Source organism: Panthera pardus, unplaced genomic scaffold (genome assembly GCF_024362965.1).
Source record: "Panthera pardus isolate Hobbes unplaced genomic scaffold, ASM2436296v1 HiC_scaffold_21, whole genome shotgun sequence".
Classification (NCBI taxonomy): Eukaryota; Metazoa; Chordata; class Mammalia; order Carnivora; family Felidae; genus Panthera; species Panthera pardus.
Genome location: NW_026526777.1, coordinates 2,994,066 through 2,999,426, shown reverse-complemented (window position 1 = coordinate 2,999,426; position 5,361 = coordinate 2,994,066). Strand labels below are relative to the sequence as shown.

The 5,361-nt window shown below is 55.0% G+C and overlaps 1 long non-coding RNA gene across 1 annotated transcript; it reads right to left on the bottom strand.

The window, feature by feature from the left end:
- Positions 1 to 436: 436 nt before the first annotated feature.
- On the bottom strand, positions 437 to 4,808 carry LOC109260412 (uncharacterized). The gene is made up of 2 exons (XR_002077001.2): positions 4,716 to 4,808; positions 437 to 986 (listed from the first exon to the last, which is right to left on the bottom strand). It is a non-coding gene; the product is annotated as an uncharacterized LOC109260412 (long non-coding RNA).
- Between the last annotated feature and the right edge of the window lie 553 nt (positions 4,809 to 5,361).

The following is a 5,361-nucleotide window of genomic DNA, read 5'->3' as shown; positions in this document are numbered from 1 at the left end:
ATTGACAAGCAATCCATAGAACTTAAAAGAAAAGTTTGGACTCTACTGACAGATGTAGACAAAGACAGAATAAATGGTATGATGTAGCTTGTTCTTGGGCCGGAAGATTATGCTGTAAAAATGTCAAATTCTCCTAAAAGTAACCTGTTATTTCAATACAAACCTAATGCGATCACAGTGAAAATACCAAAAATACCTTCTGAAGCTTTGCTTATAAGGAGCTAACGTGAGACACATAATACGGGTTCAGTAAATTACCTATCGACATAGATATCTAATCTGGAATATATGTGTGTGTATACACACACACACACACACACACACACATGCACATGTATATATATATATATATATATATATATATATATATATATACACCAACTATATATATTTGGTCCAGTTTTCTTCTCCCTGTATTCACCCAGATAATCATATATTCATAAAAACAATGTATATTTCATAAATATTAATAGCAGTTAACTTCTGAATATTAGAACCTTGGCTGGTTTTTCTTTTCGTTTTTGTATACCGCCCCTTGTCTAATGTGTGTTACGTTTGTAATTTAAGAAGATGTTTTAAAAGGGAATTTTTTAAAAGCTGGTTTCTTCCCGAGACCCTTAGAATCGAAACGAAACACCCACATTTTCTTTCACTTTGTCTGTTGTACACGCCCACATTTCCCGCAGACGTGGGCCCATTTCAATTTATTCCTGGTTCCATCCTCAGGAGTTGTCACATCCCTCCAAGGGGGCGGTGCCGGGATCCCCAAAGATCTTTGGGAAGAGACGAAAATCTGGGGCCTGGGCCAGGGTGTCAGAATGGGGGGAGAATTTCACCAACTTTGGCTCCTTTGGGAGCTGGGTGTTGCCCCAAATGCAGGCAGGATTGAATCTCCGGCTTAGAAGGCACTTTGGAGTCCTGATGAGGGGCCGTGGGAGCCACAGGTGAAGGGTTCAGGTCCATCCAGTGCTAGGGGCCACCCAGGCCTGTGAGGTCAAAAGGGAGAAAATCTGAGTTCTGCTCATCTTCACAAAAAACGAAGCAAGAATGCTACGGAGGAGGGAGGAGAGGGGGGGTAAAGGGAGGTGAGGAGGGGACGGTCTAGGAAGGGACTGTCCAGACACATCATGGGGTCTTGCCGGAAAAGTGGGGCCGAGAATAAGGAAGAAGCCTAAGCCCCAGACCCACCCTCCAACGGAGACCGTCCCAAACCTGCAATCTGGAGTGTGCCCTGTGACTTCTTCCCAGACTTTGCTCTTAAGGGAAGGTCTTTATGAGTGAGGAGTGTTCGACGGGTCCCAGTTCTGTGAGCAAGTTGGAGCGGGTATCATCCCCCTTCTCTGACCGAGATAATGACCTTCAAAGATGTTTGCTACTTGACGGTCGGTAAGTGGGGGAGGCGGGCCTGAATCCTGGGTCCCTCCCAGCTGATTGGGGGACCGATTCCATGTCCCAGAACGAGCCACAGACCTTTACGCGCTCCTAACGCTGGGCATTGGCCCAGTGGCTCTCGCCACGGGCTCCACAAGGCCACTCCCCTACTCTCGGCACAAGGGATTGGGGTGCCCCCCAGGAGCCAGGCTGGGGCTGAGGCTGGGGGGAGAGGTCCCACCGGCCTCCATCTGGTCACAAGCTCTATGGAGGCTGTGGGACCCGTGCCAGGCTTTCCTTTACCTCCACCCTCAGGGAGCTCTGTCCTTGACCGTTTGTGGCCTGGTTTCCTTGACTGACCCGGAGTCTTTCCGACTTTCCTCCTGCCCCCGCCCCCTGTCCCATTTGAATCTGGGACAAAAACAGCACCCGTGTCTTCCCCTCCCAGAGTGCCTCCAATTCCGGGGTGGATTTTGATGAGCAGAGCTGTGGTGGGGAGAGACCTCAGAAGTGCTGACGGGGTCGCAGGCAACATAAGCAGGGTGACCCAGATTAGAATCACTCCAATTCTGTAATTCTACGGCTTCACAGTCATCTCCCTAGTGTTACGCCCTCAACTCACAGCTATGAAAACATCAGTGTTTTGTCCTTTGCGATGGCAGATACGAGCTAATCACAGAACCTCTGAGAGAGTCCTCGGCGACCCCGGACTAACCTCACGTGAGCTCTGGTGCTGTCCTGACCACTGTCCGTGCAGAACAGGTGAGTGGCTCGGAAGGAGGGACAGCTGTGGTGAATAGTGAGGTGGCCCAGAGGTGGCCGCGAGGAGAAGGTTCTCAGAGCTGGGTGGTCAGTCCCCACCCGGGCCCTGCCGTCACCCACCTTCACGCGCTGTGCCCGCAGTCAGAGGTCTCCACCTGCTCGCGTCCTGTGTCCCGTTGCACAGGGCCACTTGGACGAATGCGGGCTGGTCCTCTTTTGCCAGTGGCGGGTACAACGTGCCTGCGGGGGTGTGCCTGGCCTCCCGCCAGCCCAGCTCCCGGCACACCACGGCCACCTCCTTCGTGTCCCCATCATCGTCACACGTGGTACCCAGCGACCCTTTTGTTCCACCTCTACCTGCCCTTTGCAGAGGTGGGGACCATTCCTACGGCGGACTTTGGATGGGGCTCTGCAAACAGGAAGGGTCAGAGCACAGCCAGAAGTGTGGTCTTCCAACAGAGCTTGGCGCTGGGGGAGGCTGTTTGGGGGTGGGGGTGGGGGGCTTGTGGCGTGGAATCCATCTCCTAAGGGGACCCCCCACCAGTGACCCCCACCTAGAGACCCTTGGGGAAAGCATCCCTGCGTTCTGAAGACAAGGAATGTGGGGACAGAGGGATTTATGCTTTGACTCAGGAGCACAGAAAGATCTTAGAAAAACAGAGAGAAGAGGCTAGAACTACGTCTGCCTTAGAGATGAAGCCTGGGGCCTGTGCAAAGCTTCTGAAATAAATCACTCGTCCGAGGCCAACCTCTCCCTGGAGCCAGAATCAGAGGAGTACAGCTCCAAGATGCAAACTTACAAGTCGGAATGCAAAACTTGCAAGGAAGATGCCAGCAGGGTGCACGGAGCTCTGGCCTGGGGGGGGGGGGTGGGGCGCGTGGTGAAGGGCTCAGCGGGGGGCCGATGACTGTCCAGTAGACAACACCCGCTGCCAGCTCCACAACGATAAACTAGAGGGGAAGCATCGTGGGGCCTCCGTGTCGCTGGCCAATTGCGCGTTTTCCTGACGGCCTACGGCTCCACCTTCGCGCCCAGCGGCAGAGCGATCCCCCAGGAAAGTTCCAGCATCTAAATCGCACTGCGTCATCAGTAGAATGAGCGTCGTTACGGAGACTGAGCGAGAGGATCCCGGTAAAGGTTGGACTCACAGGATTCTGTTCATGGTTTTCCATTTCCTGAGTTATCGACAAGGCTTAGCGGAACCTCCCACTTACCGTGAGCTGTGTGCAAGCAACGGTCCCCGGCCCCCTGCACGCCCCGTGTCCCCGGCTGCCAGCGCGGCTGGGTCCCAGCACAGAGTCCTGCCACCGGGGCGCACCCCAGCTTTCTCATGCTAGAGGGAGGAGCAGGGGCGGGGGATGCTGGGCAGGTTGCAGGGTTAGGGCCCATGCAGAGGAGAGCCCGGAGAGCCGAGCGCCAGCCGAGCTCCCGACAGACGGGAGCTTCCAGTGGGCAGACGTAACTGGTCCCCTGGAAGGAGATATGGATGTGTCCTACCCAGTGGTACAATTCAAAGACCTCCGCCCCTCGTCACTCCCTGATGACATAATCCCTCTGCTGGGACAGTAGCTGGGGCTGTACAGTCAGGACCTAGAGCCCCCTTCCCGAATGCCTCTGGCAGAGGCTTCCGAGAATGCTTTCCTGGATGGCCCTGCAAGAAGGGGGGTGGGCTCCTTTGCTTGTTCAGGTCCTTGCCTCCCCTTGGAGGATAGAGGTCCCCAGAACTAAGGACAGTTTGGATCTGCCCCAGCGGGAAAAGGAGACCAACAGGCTGGAGAGGAGCTTGGGGTTTGTGCAGAGGAAGGGGACCCAGCCCCACACGCGGTGACCCAACCCTGCAGCCTGGGGGTCCTGGGGGAAACTTTTCAGCCGACAACTGAGCTGGAATTCACGTTCAAATTTCAACTTGGAGTTGTAGTGCATCGGGCTGAGGTGCAGAGAAAATGCTTGCCATTCTGATAAAACGCCTAACCCCGGGCCTGACCTCGGACCATTCTCCTTCGGTATCAAGAGAGACAGAGTCCCATCCAGAGGAACCGAATGAAGAAAGAGGCCGGGCCGGGAGTGTCTGTTTCCTCTGTGGGCTCTGCCCTCCAGCCGTGACTTGTTTATACGATCAGATATCAGGTATCTAAGGTTGGAAACAAGTCAGGCGTGGTTCGTTTGCAATCCAAGGAAATGGTCAGAAATGGTCCTGTCTTATGCCCGGCATCTCTCTAGCCTCGGGTAAAGGCGCTTTTCATCCCGGCCTCCAGCAGCACCGGAGGGGCCCGAACCAGGAGAATGTTTGCCCGACAGTAACTGCTGTCCTGTCGCAGGCCAACAGCAAGCAGAAAAGACTTCGCTGCCTTGACAGGGGCGGGGCAGGCCTTTAGCCCATCACACAGGCAGGGAGCAGTCAAAGAGATCCTGGAGTGCACCTGCCCGGTGGGGACCAGCCTCCAGCTCGCCCCACCCCAGACCTGGCCCTTCCCCCACAGCCCCAGGGGTGAGGCAAGACGGACGGCACCTGCCTTGTCTGCAAGAGTGAGCATGAGCGTGCCTCCCGGAGACGGGAGAGAGCACAGAAAGGGTAACTCACCGGACTGAACACCCACAGCAGCTGCGGCGGAAGAGGCAGAGATCACAGGTCTGCACACTTTCTAAAAATGTTGTAACCTCCACCCAACACCCCCCTGTTCCCTCTGCCTTCCTCCCCCTAACCCCTGGCCCCTTCCCTCCTCCCTCCCTCATTCACCTTCGCTTCCTTCCTTCCCTCATTGGCAAACAGCCTCCCGTGGAAACAAGTGCTCATTTTGCAAGACCCCAGCGTTGTGGAAGCATAGTGGCCCCCTTTACCGGAGTTCATTACCATGTAGGCAAATTCTCAAGAAGTTTCATGCTTCGTCTCCTCCTCTCCCACCTTCTCTTTTTAAGACTATTTTGTTGGAGACAGATTGCCTGCCTGCTGGCAACACAGAAGCCAGGAAGGACGGGGACGGAAACGAGATGTCCGCTGGCATCTCGGGGACACTGTTTCTCCCTCCTTCCCTGTTCCGGATCTAGCGCTGCGTTTGCAACCGAACGCGAGAGTCAGATTTCTCAGCAGAAGCTGTGGTCTCACCTACGGTCGGCAGGACTGGAAGCTGCTCCAAAGTGTAGTAATTCTCTCCAAAGAGATCAGCCCCGGATGTGGCGGCTTGCGGTGGGGCTGGGTCAGAGTAGGACTTCTGTGGGTTGGAAATCGA